Source organism: Hirundo rustica, chromosome 11 (genome assembly GCF_015227805.2).
Source record: "Hirundo rustica isolate bHirRus1 chromosome 11, bHirRus1.pri.v3, whole genome shotgun sequence".
In the NCBI taxonomy this organism is placed as follows: domain Eukaryota; kingdom Metazoa; phylum Chordata; class Aves; order Passeriformes; family Hirundinidae; genus Hirundo; species Hirundo rustica.
This window is the reverse complement of record NC_053460.1, coordinates 17,427,009-17,442,392: the sequence shown is the minus strand read 5'-3', so window position 1 is coordinate 17,442,392 and position 15,384 is coordinate 17,427,009. Positions and strand designations below refer to the sequence as shown.

The 15,384-nt window shown below is 39.0% G+C and overlaps 1 long non-coding RNA gene across 1 annotated transcript; it reads left to right on the top strand.

Annotated features, from left to right (window-relative positions):
* The first annotated feature begins 5,192 nt into the window (after positions 1-5,192).
* Positions 5,193-8,132, top strand: LOC120757979 (uncharacterized). Its single transcript, XR_005702715.1, has 3 exons — positions 5,193-5,233; positions 6,351-6,455; positions 7,846-8,132. It is a non-coding gene; the product is annotated as an uncharacterized LOC120757979 (long non-coding RNA).
* Positions 8,133-15,384: the final 7,252 nt, after the last annotated feature.

The window sequence follows — 15,384 nt, the reverse complement described above, 5'->3', positions numbered from 1 at the left end:
GTGAATGAACTTACTGAATAAATGTCTTTACTTCTTTTCTTTCTCACCTCTTCTGCCTTGGCTTCCTCCTTCCCACCGAGGGCAAAGTAGGATCCATAGCCCAGAGACTGGAACTGTTGCTCAGCCAAACAATTTCTATTTTTCTATGAGAGCAGAATGTTACCATACTTGCCTCAACTACTGTCTAAATAGCAAAAAGATAAGATAAATTTAATATTTTTGTTGTCTTCAGTAATCCTCAACAGCTTGCATAACCTCAATTCCATAAAGGTTTGATGCTGAACCTGAGGACTGGAGAGAATTTACTCCTTCATACTTGTTTTAGAAGGTTAATATCATAAAAAGCAATTAAAAATGAATTTATTCTAATTTGGTAAATGATTTCACAGTTTCTTTTCAAACTTTGGCTTTGCTTTAAACCACCAAATGCTGAGGAACTGTAAAGATCAAGTTTTTTCAGGATGGGAGGATATGACTTTCCAGACTGAAATTTCAGAAAATAACTACAACTTCAAAACTAAGCTTTCCTGTTTGCTTTTCTCCTGTTAACACTGTTTTCCTAAGAGATTTTAATCCTTAACTCTGACAGAGAAAAGGTTTGGAATTAGAGATATAAATGGCTTAGGGATACAGATAAGCATTGGGAAATTTTTTCTTCTGTGTTGCCTTCCAAAAGAGAACACTGGATATTTCCCATTTGGCTTCCCTTTAATTAGTTTATTTCATTGTAACTCCACAATTACCTATCTATTAGTATTGTTTAAGCCCTGCTAATTTTCAGGAAAAGTCTACCTGTGAAATGGAGTCCCTTTTTCTGGTTCTACACTGAGCCCTTTTCTCTGCCTCTGAACTGCTCCACCGCAGGGACGTGAGCGAGAGGTGATTTGCCAGGGTGACCCCCGGAGCTGTGTGTTTGCCCCGTGTCCTGGGGTGACTTTTTGATGCTTGAATCCCCAGTTGTCTGTTATATTTATGCTGTATATTAAGTTCTACACCTTTAAGACTGGTTCTGAGAGCAAAGGTGTGGAAAGAAGCACTGAGTTTTGTGGAAAGAAGCAGCACTGAGTTTGTTTTAAGAAACTGCACTCGCTCCTTTGCATTCTGCTCCTGGACTGTGCTGTCTGCAGCACAGACAGACAGCAGGACAGAGATCTCCTGTGCTTTTAGTTAGCTTTTAGCTGCATGAGGCTGAGAAATTCCCTGGACTGTTTTTCTTGCTTTTTCTTGGAACAGTTTGAACCTGCTCTGGACTGAAAACCCAGAAGAGCACCAGGAGCTCACACCTGCAGCCCACTGGGGCCCAGGTCAGCACTTTCCAGCACTGGAGGAAGTGATAAGGGACTGAGCCAGCAGAGCTACACCCACAGCAAGGACTTTCTCAATTTGCCATCTCTCTTCAGAATGGCAACAGGTTTTATTGTTTCCTACTATACATTTTTTATGCTTGTGGGCACTTTGTTTGTTAAATAAATAGTTTTTTCCACTTTTCTCCAAGGATATTTTTTTTCCTGGATCAATTGGGGAAAGGGGCTGCTTGAATTTGCTGTTCTGGGGGGACCCATTCGGAGGTTTTCTCCCAAATTTGCCCTAAACCAGGACACCCAGTGACACAAATAGTGACAGGAATGTGGTGTCCTGGCTGGCTGAAAGCTGACCCAGCTCAGAGAAGCTCTCTACCTCTGCTCCTTTGGGGCATCAAGGAACAGCCAAGACATTTCTTCCCCCTGAGCCACCCCTGCCTGGTCAACACCAGGAGCATCTCCTGCACTGGCACATTGGACAAAACTCATTCCTTTCACTTGAGCTTTGAAATTCCTCAGGTTTCATCAATTCCATGTTTGTACCCAACGCTGTGCTGATCTTTTATCACCACTCTTGCTGTTCCAATGGAAAAAGCAGCTGGGCAGCCTCCCTTTCTTCACAGTCTGTTGAGCTTGTGTCTAATGGGCAAATATAAAACCAGGACTGATGCCTTGGAAATCCCTCTAAGTTTCGCTTAGAGGTCGAGTAGTTACAATCCCCTGAAGTGGTCTGTAATTTAACCCTAACAGCTGCTGATTTTCAGCTGGCTTCTCTCTTTATCCTCCTCTGGGCTATTGTTCCTCATGGATTCAAGTAAAAGCTTTAAATCTTGGACAGAATTGGCCATTTGTTGTTGCAGCTGGATCTTTCAACAGGATGAAATCTACCTCAGGGAAAGACATAGTCACCTCTCACTAAAGTTTTCTGACATTGTTCTCTACAAGAAACTACTTCTATTTGGGTTTGACTTCAGCAAGTTTCAATTATAGAAGTAAAAATGTTTCCAGCTTGGAGATTTCACTGCTTTTGGGGTTGACAGTGGCAGACAAGACAGGACAACAGGTTCATGAAGCAGCTACCAAAGTGGGCTCTTGGTTTTGCCTGTGTCGAAGGACAAAAGGTAATTTTTCCTTTGGAAGTACTCTGTTTCTTATATGTAGACTGGATATTTTCTCCTTTCTTGGTTAGGGGATACCATTGGAATATTAAAATTCATGCAATTTTTTTGTAAATTAAAAATTCTGATAAGTACCTTAAGGTCTAAACAGGCTTTTACACATTGAGATGTTCTGCCTTGACAACAGTTTTGTAATTAAAGTGCTGCCCGTACCAAAATTTCCATATTTGATTCTACCAAGCACATAGTTTTCATCCTCATTTGAGATTGGAGGGGTCAAAATTTTACCCCTTCCGATGCTTCATTTTCAGTGCTGTGCTGTCAGTTTAATTTAAAGCAAAGTAAACCTATAAAACCATAGATTGAGGGGTCACAGAAAGAAAAAAAATAATCAATACCTTCAATATTCAAATAGGTTTTCATAACTCCCCACAGCCTCTGCTTTCTACTCCTTTCTGCTCCCTCCTTGCTTCCAAAGGATAACAGATTGTTTCTTATTTTAGGTAGTGTTACAGATGGCAATTTAAGGAATGCAGAGTTTGGCCAAAACTGACACCTTTGGGGTTCAGCTTTTGTCCAGCAGGGCAGGAAACGGGTCCTTGACTATACCTACAAGCAGCCTCTCAGCTTTTTTGGGGTGTTTAAGTAATCACCAAGTGGTGGAATCCAGATATTTGGAGTTTTGCTTCTTGTTAGTGAACACTTACTGAGCAATTACATTGTTAATGCACATTGAGTCTGTGTTTTATTTTGAAACACAAATGTAATCTGAAATACTTGTGTTTTAGCTGGAGGGGGTAGGGAGGAATATAGAGTCGTTCCATATCCATGGCAACTCCTCTTTTTTTGTTATTACTCATTAAAAAGAAAATTTGCAATTCTTTAACTTCTTGTAAAAAATGATTGAAACAAAGACTCTTTGCTTTCTATCAAAAATATATTCTGCTTATTAAAACATTGAAGTAGTTTTTTCTTTGTAAAATAGAGTAAAAAGAAAAATTATTATGGAAGATGAAATACTTTAAAGCAGTATCTTTTTCGTTTCAATTCAACAGCATTTAATATTTCAATGTTGTGTAACTCCCAGTATATTTATTTTTTATGCTGGGGAAGTGAAGTCTATCCCTTTTTAGAGAATCAGTTGTGAACATTAGTTTGCTTCCAACTTCTGATAAAATCCTGCTTTCTCTTTTTTTAAAAATTATTTTCTTCCCTCCAAGGTATTGCTACTCTGGTATATACCCAGGTATTGCTGCTCTGTATATACCTTTTTCACATTTAAGAGGTGAAACTAATATAGTGCTTCATCCCTAGCATGCATTTTATGGAAGGAAGGGAATGCATCATGTTTTGGGTTTGTTTTCTTTAGTTTTGGTTTGGTTTGGGGTTTTTTTTGAGGGGGTGGTGGGTTGGGAAGAGAGGAATTATTATATATTAGAAAAATAAATCTAACTCTCTTGTAGTAGGTTTGTTTTCTTTAGTTTTGGTTTGGTTTGGGGTTTTTTGAGGGGGTGGTGGGTTGGGAAGAGAGGAATTATTATATATTAGAAAAATAAATCTAACTCTCTTGTAGTCAAGCACCAAAACTAGGTTCTTTTTCATGTAGGCTCAAGTACACAAAATATGGAATTAATCATAGCAATGCTCTTTGAGTAAGATTGGATTTTCATCAAATTTAGAAAGAGCAGGAGCTGGAAGGGACAATGTTAGTTGTAGTCTCTATTATTACCAGGAGTCACTGGCAGGGGTATGTACGAATTGGGAATAACCGGGGTTTATGGTTTGCAGCAGTGTCCTCAGGATAACAAAGCTGCTCCAAGCTGCCTTTCCTGCTGACCAGTCTCCAGGCTGGGCTCAGAGGTTTAATTTCCATCAGCTTTGCCACGTTTTCCATGAAGAGCAATTCCAAAACGTTGCTCAGGCACTGCTCCCTGTGGGAAAGGTGACTGATCTCACCCTGGGAGCTGCTGAAGGAATGATGCTCCCAAGAGTGGCATTTGCTGTGCTACACTGTGCTTTTCATCTGAAGGGAAGGGACAGGTGTGGGGTCACATAGACGATGCAGAATGGGTGCTTTGAGAAAAGGAAATACAAATTTCTTCTGTTTAATGGATTCCTGTCTTCTATCAGACGGGGAGTGGCTGGGCTGAGCCTATAGAAGTTAAAGGCTCACTCTTACATGGGATTCATTTATAAGGTGTTGCAAGCAACAGCAAAAGACTGACCTTTTTTTTTTTTTTTTAATAAGAAAATATATTTTTTTGTACAGTGAAAAATTTTGACAGAAACATTTGGATTTTGCTTAATTTTCCTTTTGCTCTGTGTTAGGCTCTCTTGGTTTGGAGAGACTGCTGATGGAAAGCTCCTGGAGGGAAGGAGAATCAGCAGCCCAGGGAGCTCCTGTGCAGGCACTCTGAGCAGGGAAGGTTCAAGGGGCTGCAGGTGTGGTGGGAATGGTGCCACTGGAGCTGGTCAGGAGAGAGGGAAAACCAGCCAGCCTGGCCAGGGACAGCCCAGGCAGCTGCAAGTGGATCCAGAGGGTCAGGAACAAGCTGCAGCTGGGGGAGTCTTCAAATGAGCAGCTCCAAACTGCCAAGATGGGCTCAGGCTGGAGGGATGTAGGAGGTAAGGAAATATTCATATTAATTTAACAGTGAAAGAAAAGTGCTGTCACAGTTGTTTTAATGTTTGATGAAACTGGTCTTAAAGCTTTGTTCTCCTTTCTCTTGTGTCAGTGTCTTTTCTATCATCCAAATTGTTGTTTTTAGGCTCCTCGTTGGAAAGTATCTGAGAGAGGGGGCTGGAGACTGTGAGGTATAAATTTTTATAAATGTCTATCCATTTGTTCAATTTTTGAGAGCTGCAGACCAGAATTTACTCATAGCGAGGAATAAAATTTACAACAGAACCATGTTAGGTTCTGCTTACACATTCCATAAGGAGAGGGTGTATGATCTGTAATCTTTATATCTGTAATTAGTTGTTTGTGTGATGCATTAGAATCATTGGGGTTCAAAGAGCCAGTTGTGAATTTCTCTCCCAAATACCAGTATTTGGTGCAGGGGGAGGGCAGAGAACTCTTTATTTCAGAACCTCTGAAGTTCTTGAAGTGCAGGATGCTTTCTTTGGGTCAATTGATTATTGACATCAGAAATTCCCATTTCTCAGATGGGGATCTGGAACAAGGCCTGCTTGGTGAGAACAAAGGCTGTTCTATTACAGTGGATTATTACACTTGCAAACCTAATTATCCCCTCTGGGACTCGGCACAGGCCTAATGCAGCTTGGATTATGGAGGCAGGTTCTTACTTTCAACTTTGTTCAATAGATTTCTGACAAGTCTGGTCTTACAGATGATTAAGTTTCAGTACAATGATTAGAGAGTTTTCTGCAAAGGAATTACTAGAATTCTTGGAGGTTGGAATGGGACAAGTCTTCTCTTTTACTCTGAGGTTTGCTTGGGCTTTCCCCCCACCTTTTATTTTTATTCAGAGGAAAAAGTAGGATTTTCTTTTCAAGCAGAGTTATCCTTCAGGTCTGGCATGAGAGAAGTGATTGATGTCCTGGGTAACTACAAACTGTATAAGGCTTATGTGTGAGGAATTAAATTGTCATAAATAAGTGGTGACTGAGCAATATTATTGCCATATCTAGAATTGGGTGAGTGTGTCCCCAAGGCTGTCAGTGGAAGTGTAACAGGCTGTGGGTAGGTTCTGGAGCTCCAGTGATAAAGTCACTTCATCCAGCTTTAGGTGTTTGCATTAGCTGATTGTTACTAAGGCTTCTAAAGGATGAAAGTGTACCTATTTTCCCAGAAGAAAACAATGAATAAAACAAACAAACCAAAAAATGTTTTATTGAAATCTAAATACTGAGCCTCAAAAATTTCCTTGTGAGGTATTAACAGTGTAACCATGTGTTGTTTTTCCAGGTTCTACTTGGTATTAAATGCATATTTTTATAACCAGCTACATATCAAAATTATCATGACTTTTAATATACTCTGCATTTATGTTACCTCATTGTTGTAATAAAGGTAAGGGCACTTGCAGTTAAGCCTGCAAACACCAATACTGGAAAGTTTGAGAGAATTTGTCTCACAGAATTGCAAGATAGTTAATCACAAGCACCCTTGTACAGAATGCTTCCTCATGGGCTTGCTTAGGTAGAGTTCCTTGTATCCTTTTGTCCCTTAAGAATTGTGATAATTTGTCAGCCTAGCTTATTTGGTCTGAAATGTAAATTACTGTCATTTATTTGAGACAGACATCTCAAAAAAAGAAAAATGAAAAGGAAAGAAAGTGGCCTGTAGATGAAGGAAGAGGCAAATGAGGTGGCTGGGTTTTTTTAAGCCTTGTTTCTGTATGAAACTAGGCTAAAATATCTTTCATTAAATTTGTGATGCAGTCCATGAGCTACATGTTTTCTACACTGGAAGATGAAAAAAATGTCCACAGCCTTACAAACCACAATTAGACAGCCACTTTTTTTGTTGTTGTTGTTGCCTGTAAATAAATCATTCAGGTAATAATTTACTGAACAGTAAGAATTCATTATGCATAAAACTGATAAAAAATTAAATTGAAATATCATACATTAATAAGATAATTTTTTACTGTAGTTTGGTGCTGCTAGGAATCTAATGAACAGTACACTGTGAATGTTATAAATATGTAGTCCTGACAGAAATATTGGCTGTCCCTGTGTGTTGTGCTCTCTGTGGGGTTGTATATTGAAAATCACTGCTGGTAGGGAAAGGAACACCCAGGAAAACAGCTGAGAGTTCTGATTGCACTTCTCCTGATATCTTATCACTGGCTGTGGACTATTGGCAGAATGGAATGATTTAGGGCAGGGCTTTATGCACAACAACATGAAAAGGGTATTTGGATCCTTAGGAGCCTTCTGAAAAAAAAAAAAAAAAATCAAAACAAACCAATCTAACAAAAATGCAAGCAAACTCCAACCAAGTTGACTTTTCTTCTTGCTCCATGAAAAGTTCTGGGTGGTCTCCTGAGTGTATCCTTTATCCCTATTTGGTGTTCATCCACATAAGAATTCCTGAGTCTCCCTATTTCTGTGTTAGATAAAGAAAACTACCAAGTGTTTTGCCTTCTACTTACTGGTGGTGATCTGAGGAGTGAAACTCAAAACTTATTCTTTCAGACAAGAAACATTTTCAAATAGTTTTGAAGGCTTGTCTAGGATGTGAGGTTGCTCTTGGCATGAAGTTATAAGGAAGCAGAGGAGACCAAGGTTTGCAATAACTTTTATTGGCCCAGCTGTGAGAGCTGGTAAAGGCAGGCGAATTTTAGAGCATATTAGCCCTTCTCAGAGTCTGAAACAGAAACAGGGGATTTCAAAGCTAAATACAGGTGGAGAGAGATTGCTGTGTTTGCCTGAGCTTTACAGAAAATATTCCATAGGTCGGATCCCTGCTGGATGACAGCCTCGATGCTCAAGTGCACAGCAAGAGATTTGACTCCAGAGCTGGTATCTGTTACATTTTTTTCCTCAAAAGAAACAAGATAAAGGTTTAATTTCTGTTTTGATGTGGAGCAAGAAAACATGTGCAAGGATGTTTCTGAGACTCTTCCAGTTAATAGTTATGTGACACTATTTTTCCTCATGAGAGTTTGTATAACTCAGACTAAAGTAACTTGCAGTGAATCTGTTCCTGTAAAACTGTTTAGTGTTTGGAGTTCATCTTTTGTTTTTGTGACTATTGTATTTAAGATCAGAATGAATACATTCATACTGCAGAAAGATTTTCTGGAAAATATAAATGTATGTGTTGAAGTATGTCTCAAACCAGTTCTTAATTATTATTGTGTAGTTTTTAATATATTTATTTATTGCTTCCTAGGCAATGAAAGTACTTAAAAGAAATTACTTTTTTTACTTATAAAACAAAATTCTCAGTTGTTCAGTCATAGGCTACTTCCTCTGGAATGCAATGGTAGTGGTAATTTGTTATAAAATAAGAAGGATTTAGGGGAAAATAAATAGAAAAAAGCCAGCAAACCTAAAACCCAGTAATCTTGTAGCTAAGTACACAACAAACAGAAAAGTCTGGCCCTTCTGTATGTCAGGTTCTCTCTGTGTTGAACACACTGGGAGCTCAGCCCCAAGCCTGGCAGTGTTTAAATCATACTTTAAGAGAATATGGGAATACTGCCTTGAGTATTTCATCCAAGCAAGGGCTGAGTTGCAGTATTTACCTTTTCTGTGCTCTGGCTTGCCGAAGAATTTTGCACTTTGTCCTTGTGTAAAGTCATGGTGGTTCCATGTGTGCTGAGCCGTGCAGAGTTGGGACTGGGTCCAGAGCAGGTATCTGGCTCTGACATAAGCCCTGTGTCTCCTGCTACTGCTCCCTGATATTTGCCTTTGGAAGCATCAATTCTGTTGGAGTAGCAGCCCAATGCCGCGTGTGTCTGATAAGAATCTTCTTTTCGTCTCAAAAAAGCAAAGATGCGGAAACTTAGGGCAAAATGTTCAGCAGCTGGCTTTTGATGGATCTGTTTTTTACATCACCTGAGGTTTTCTATATTGTTTTCAGTGAAGAGAAATTGATGGAATTCTCAAAAATCACCGGCGTGGCAGCTGAAGGCTTGAGTCATGGATTTTACTGACTTAGGTTGACATCTATTCCCCTATAGGAAATGATTTGGTTCAATTCAGTAGATTTCCATGTAGGTTGACCTGTCTGAGTCTTGCCAGTTTTTAACCTCTGTGCTTATTTGGTCATTTTGCCTGAGGTGTTGAACAGCTCAGAATGTTGAAGATACTTTATCCCCAGTTAAAGGTTTTTTGTGTCCTTCAAAGCTGCTTGGCTCCCTTCTTCCTTCTTCAGCTGCATGTAGAACATTCCACAGATGATGTAGTGCCTCATTTCGTGTTTGTGTGGTGTTTGTGAGCCAGACTGGAACTCACCTGCTTAAAAGGTGGGCCCCTCTTAGGATGTTAGCAATATTTTCTAAATAATTGTAGTAGTTAAAGTGCAAGTACAATGTAATTAAGTAGAAATGTCACTTTATAGCATAGAATTTTACACAGAGGCAAAGCTTGCTCTCTGAAAAGAGCAGAGAGCATGAAATGCAGAGCTATTTAATTCCGTAGGAAAGGTTTACAACCCTCCCACTTTGAAATACAGAACAAAACTGTATTACTGGAATGGTAATACACAATACTTCTTAAAGCCAGAGGTGTCTAACCTTCTTTAAATATTCCTCAGAAGCAATCAGATGGCAAACACACATTTTCACAAAAACAGTTTCTTCCACAAAGCAAACAAGCCTTATAAAGCTGCTAAGCCTTATAAAGTCTGTTATTACTTGTGTCCTTTATACTCTAGGTGTTCTAGCTTTTAAAGTGATATTATCAGTTTAATTAAAAACTTATCAAAGCCTACCTCTCACACAGAAACAATTCAGAAATTCCAAACACAAACATCTTACTGTGTAAATTAGATGCTAGAATCATATCAAATTTCAGGTATGTTAATTATTTAAGAAAAAAATAAATCTCCCAGGCATTTAATAAACTAGATAACCAGAGTACCTTGTTGTAAAAACTGGAAATGTCTTTGACCTCAGAGGGGATGGAAGCAGGTAATCCCTTTGGTGTAAGTGAGCTTTCATTTTTGTACTTAACCGTAGTCTAGTAGTTTAAATCTTTTTCGTAGAAAGTGATATTAATTATGGGCTGATGTGACAAAAAGGTCACTGAGGCCTTCAGAAACCTTCATCAACGTTTAGAAGATTTTGGATCAGGTTTTCTGTTACAGCCTGAGTTTCTGTAACTCCATTTGTGAAAGAACGTAGTTTTTTCGTTGGGGTTAGATCGAGCACCAGAGACAGCACGTTTCTTCCTGTGCATATAATGGATGAAAAGTAAGATCATTTTATAGCTATATGTTTTATATGACTTTAATTAACAAAGAACTTGTTTCTGACTGAATTTTAAAAACCAGTCCTTATGGGGTTTTTTTGTTTGTTTGTTTTGTTTTGTTTTTGTTTTCTTTGAGGACCTTGCATGGCTTGGATGAGTGCTGCAGTATGGGCTGGTGCATTTTTGACTGGGCCATCTTTCCCAGGGTGTACCTGCAGCAGAGAAGAGTCAGAGCATTTTACTGACCCATGATCAGTGACTGTGCTATTTAAAAAAATGTCTGTTTTGGGTAAGATTGTCACTGTTACCTGGTGCTTCCAAGTCTCAGGCGTAGGGTGAAAAGCGCATCTTTTCTTTGAATTCTGGCATTCCAAACCATGTCAGGCCCTGACAAATATCTGAAAGTCTCTTGGTAGAGCCTTAGTGTACTGAGAACTTGTGGGAATAAAAGTAAACAGGCAAAATCAGCTTTCTAATTTTGTCCCTTTTAAGTAGGTTGTTAACAATGGGTTGATGGACATAGGTGTTTGTTTTAGTAAGTCTATTTTCAAGGGGCTAAACTCATCTCAAGCCTTGCTTTAGCTTACCCTGTACAGGAATCCTGATCATTGTTATTTATCGTGGCAAATTACCTAGACAATGTCAAGACATACATATTTAAACCTTTTTCTCTTCCTTACATGGCTTCATAGTTCAGAGTAAATAAGGATAATATGATATTAATAACTAAAATTTATACCTTAGACTGTATTTTTTAGACTCAACTGGATTTATTAAAAACACAGTGTAAATATTAAAATATGCACATTATTTAGAGTCCAGACAACAACCCGTATATAGATATTATAGGAATGCAGTTTTTCAGAGAAAAATCTTATATTGGTGTAAATTTCCATAGGGTTCAGTGACTCGTGGAATAACAGGTGTGCCCTAGCTGAAGATATGTCTGATATGTCTCTGTGTGGTTTTTTTTTAATTTGCCTGGCTTTCCTTTTTTTTCATTTGCATGTTTTGGGGGGTTTATAGTTTTTTTGGGGAAGCCAGTAGGTGAAACTAAAGGCTTCCCTGGTTTAATGTAAGAATGGAGTGTTTAGAAATCTAAACACAGGATGTATGTAGTCACTGAGTTATTTTAAATTTTGTGTTATTTTTGGAAAATTAAGGCTATTGTGGGTCTTTGGACATTTCAAGATTATTGATTTCTCAGCACCCAGTTATAAGCAATTTTATGAGCGGGTGGAAACGATGTAGGGGGTTCGTGTAGTATCAATGCACTAAGTGGATATTATATATGTCTCTGCTTTCAAGATATTTCAGTTTTTAGTGGCTTAGAGTACATCTAATCCCAGAGTAGACTGAAAGCTTACTGCTGTGTTTTTTGAGGTGTGTGAGGATTTTTTTGTAGGTTTTTTTTTAATGCCTTTGATGTGTAACAAATTACTAATTAATTTTCAAAATAATCTCCTGTACTTTTTCAAATCCTATCTAACTTTCTGATTATATATTTCTGTTAATACCAACTTTAGATAAGGGGATTTGATTTAGCACGTCCAGAATCCTCTGGGGCCCATGGCTGCTGCTGGAGATGCATTGTGAACCTAAAAACAAGTTGTTTCACAGTTGGATTGTCTGGGTTTCAGCTGTACACCCAGGCAAGCTGAGTGGAGCTGAATTTCTTGGGGGATTTGAAGCCTTTAGGTAATTGCATACACAGCTCAGACCTCACAGCAAGCTGGGAGGGTGGCAGGAGACTTCTCTTATAGAATGGATTGTCAGGGCATAAAATTTCATGGTATAAAAAATAAATACTGACTAGATGATTATTAGAATGGAATAATTTTGCCTGGGTCTAAGACAAAATTGTTTTTCTTCTGCCATTCCTAGGAAATCCTAAGAATCAGAGGAAAAACATTGATACCAGAGATGTTGCCATGGCTTTTTTTTTTTTAATGCGTGCATTCTCAATATATTTTCACCAACCCAGTCCTCTTTGCCAACCTAATTATACACTTTCACAGGGTGCATTGTTCTGGGCAATTTTGATATTGCTGATGAAAATCCAGACACTTTCAGATTTGTAACAAAGGGGAGCTCCTAGCTGATCTCCTCACGCTCACTTGCACTGTTGTTGTTCTAAAAGTGTGCTTTCTGTCGAGGTGTGTTGTTTTAAAATGGGCATGTGGTGTACTCTTGACTTGAATGGATGGTGGAGGAAGAAGAAAGGATTTTCCTAATGGTTCAACAAGAGCACTTGGTAAATAATTTATCATCATCAAGTGCCAGCTTTATCTGAAAGCTGACGGGTCTTTCTTTTATGATTCAGTGGTGTCTGTGCTGACCTGCTGCACACGCTGCCCGTCAGCGTTTTAAATCTGTTCTGGTGTTACCCAGCCTCTGTTACACTGATCCACTCCTTTTTATGCTTGTAAAGCATCTGCTGATATTTATGAGGTATGTGTTAGCAAACGTAAGAGTATTTTAAGCCTCATTAATATTTTAAGTACAGAAATACAACTTCTGTATTCGTGTGTGGGGCAGACGTCTTGTTTTATGAGAACTGTAAGAAAGTGATTTTGCTTATTGATTGACATTATCAGGCTGTCAGGCAGACACTCCAGCAGGTGGAATCACCTTTTTGTGTTGATGTCTGCCAGAAGTTAACAGCAAATGTGATGGCCTTTCTTCCAGTGTGAGCTAATGGGTTTTAAAGATGCTGCAAACCTTAATGGTGTGAGATCAATATTCCTGCTGCTATGGGTAAAATGCTACTGCATATATTATTAAGACTTTCTTCAAAATTGAATTACTTGAAGCACTTTTGGACTGTTAGAGGATTCAGTATTTGTCTTCGCAATAAAATACTAATGGACCTGTGTTTGGGGAAATAATATTTTTCCTCTTGCTTAGAAATATGAAAACTTCTGTTCTGAAAGTAGAGATGAACACAGTGATGCCCACAAAGCTATCAGTTTCCTTGCTACTGGGTAATGTTCGAGATTAGGGGGAAGTTAAATCTGCCAGTAGAGGAGCTCGACAATTTTCCAAGGATTACATATCTGCCTGCGTGTATTTTTGTCTCCTGGGAAGGGAATGAGCAGGAGAACCCTGGTTCACTCTCCCAGCAGCATGTTCATAACCTCAGTACCAAGGGGACAGGTCCCCAGTGAGGCCTCAGCAGTGCTGCAGGATGTTGGAGACCTCGGATATTTCCCAAGCCCCAGCGTTTGAATATTAATGTGCGTGTGACTCAGAGGTTACGTGTGTTAAGTGCAAAGCATACAATAGCTCCTTGCAGTGAATCTTTTTTTTTTTTTTTTTTTTTTTTTTTTTTTTTTTTTTTTTTTCATTTCTTATCTCAAGAGTGTTCTCGTGTGTTCCGCAAATTATCCTGTCAAGATTTGACCTGGCTCGTAGTATCTGCTCTCATTTAACTCTTTGGAATTGGTGTTCAGACAGCTTCTGGGAGGAGAAAAGTTTTGCCTTCCTGATGGTTTCCCCAAGGCAGGCAGGGAAAGGCAGTTAAAGTAAAAAATGCGATTTTTGACTAGTTAGAAAATCATTGGTTAAGCAGGATTTGTAAAAGGAGAGAAAAAAAAAAGTGGCTTAAACATTTCAACAAGAAATAAACAACTGCCTTTGATGCCTTGGGAAGGCTGACCTGGAATTGAGACTAAAGAGAGCTAAGAGAACAAAGTTGGTATTTACTGAAAGGCCTTTAAGGGTACACCTTGGGCAGTGCAAGAGCCTGACCAGTGCTATACCCAAGGTAGACCTAAAATGGTCACAAAATGGACAAATGGTCATGAAGTCTCACACTTCTATAAGTTTTAGTCCATTTGCGTATTGGGGTTTAATTGTCCAATTACAGCTTTGGGTTGTGGGGTCCCATCCTTCTCATTTCTCTTCAGCCACCCTTGTTTGTGCTTTTGGGCCTGAAGTTTGTCTTTGTTCTCCATCAGGAAAAGGATTTGTTTTTTCTCCCTACGCAGTGAAGAGAGCTTACTAACACTTAATGTGAGGCTCAGAACTGCACCCCCGGGTGGCACAAAATCTGAAAAACATGAAAGCTAAGAGCTTAAGGCATCATTTCCCCTCTTTAAAGGCTTGACAAGGCCTTTTCCTTGTCAAGTCTCTATTCTAAATATCAACTAAAAATATTCAATATTCAATAGGTATTCAATGGCAAATAAGTAACAATAGCAAACAACTAACAATAATAAACATCTAACGACAGATAAATCTCTAATAACAGTAAATATCTGCAGTTGAACTGAAACAAATTACAAATCTGTAAATATTAATTGCAATGGAAAAGCTACTTCTTGGTGTTTGGTTGGTTTTGGTTCCCAGACCAGTGAAGCAATGACATTTGTATTGAAACCTTTCACTCAGTCCCTTAATGGGTTTTCCCACTTGCAGAACACGGTGCGCTGAACCACCCTGGCAGTAATGCTGAGAGGAGCTGTGCCATGATTGCAGTGTTATTGCCTTATTCCCATGCTGGGGCTTTGCCCTTCTCCCAGCACGCTGGGGCTTTTTCCCTGTGCCATGTGAGAGAGATCCAGCCCCAGCATGCTCAGCCTAACACATGGAAAATGAAATATTGCGGCATAAGCGCACAGTCTACTTTCTGCTTCTGGACAGATGGGCAAAATCATCATTCTCCAGAGGCTGAGCTGTGTGGCTCTGTGTTAGATCACTTGTCACAGTGAATGTATTCAGCGTTCCATAACATTGGCATAGTCTAACAGGAACAAGTATCAATGCACTGACTAATCCGCCCCAAACCTTTCAAACACTGTCTTTACTGCAGGGGTTTGTTCAAACACGGGAACAAACGTGACTTTGATGTGGACTGGTGGGAACAAAATAAAGCTTATGAAAAATGAGGTATAAATATTGTCATAAGGTGAGAAGCACATGGAGTTCATCCTGCTCAAAGCCATGTTTGGCATAGATCTACCAGTTCTTCTGCCAGCTTTTTTTCTCTTTACGCTTCCCCCTCCAATGCCAGTTGGAAAAATATAAAAACTCATTTTTCTCAAGGGAAAAGGAAATAATTTTTCCTATGTTTG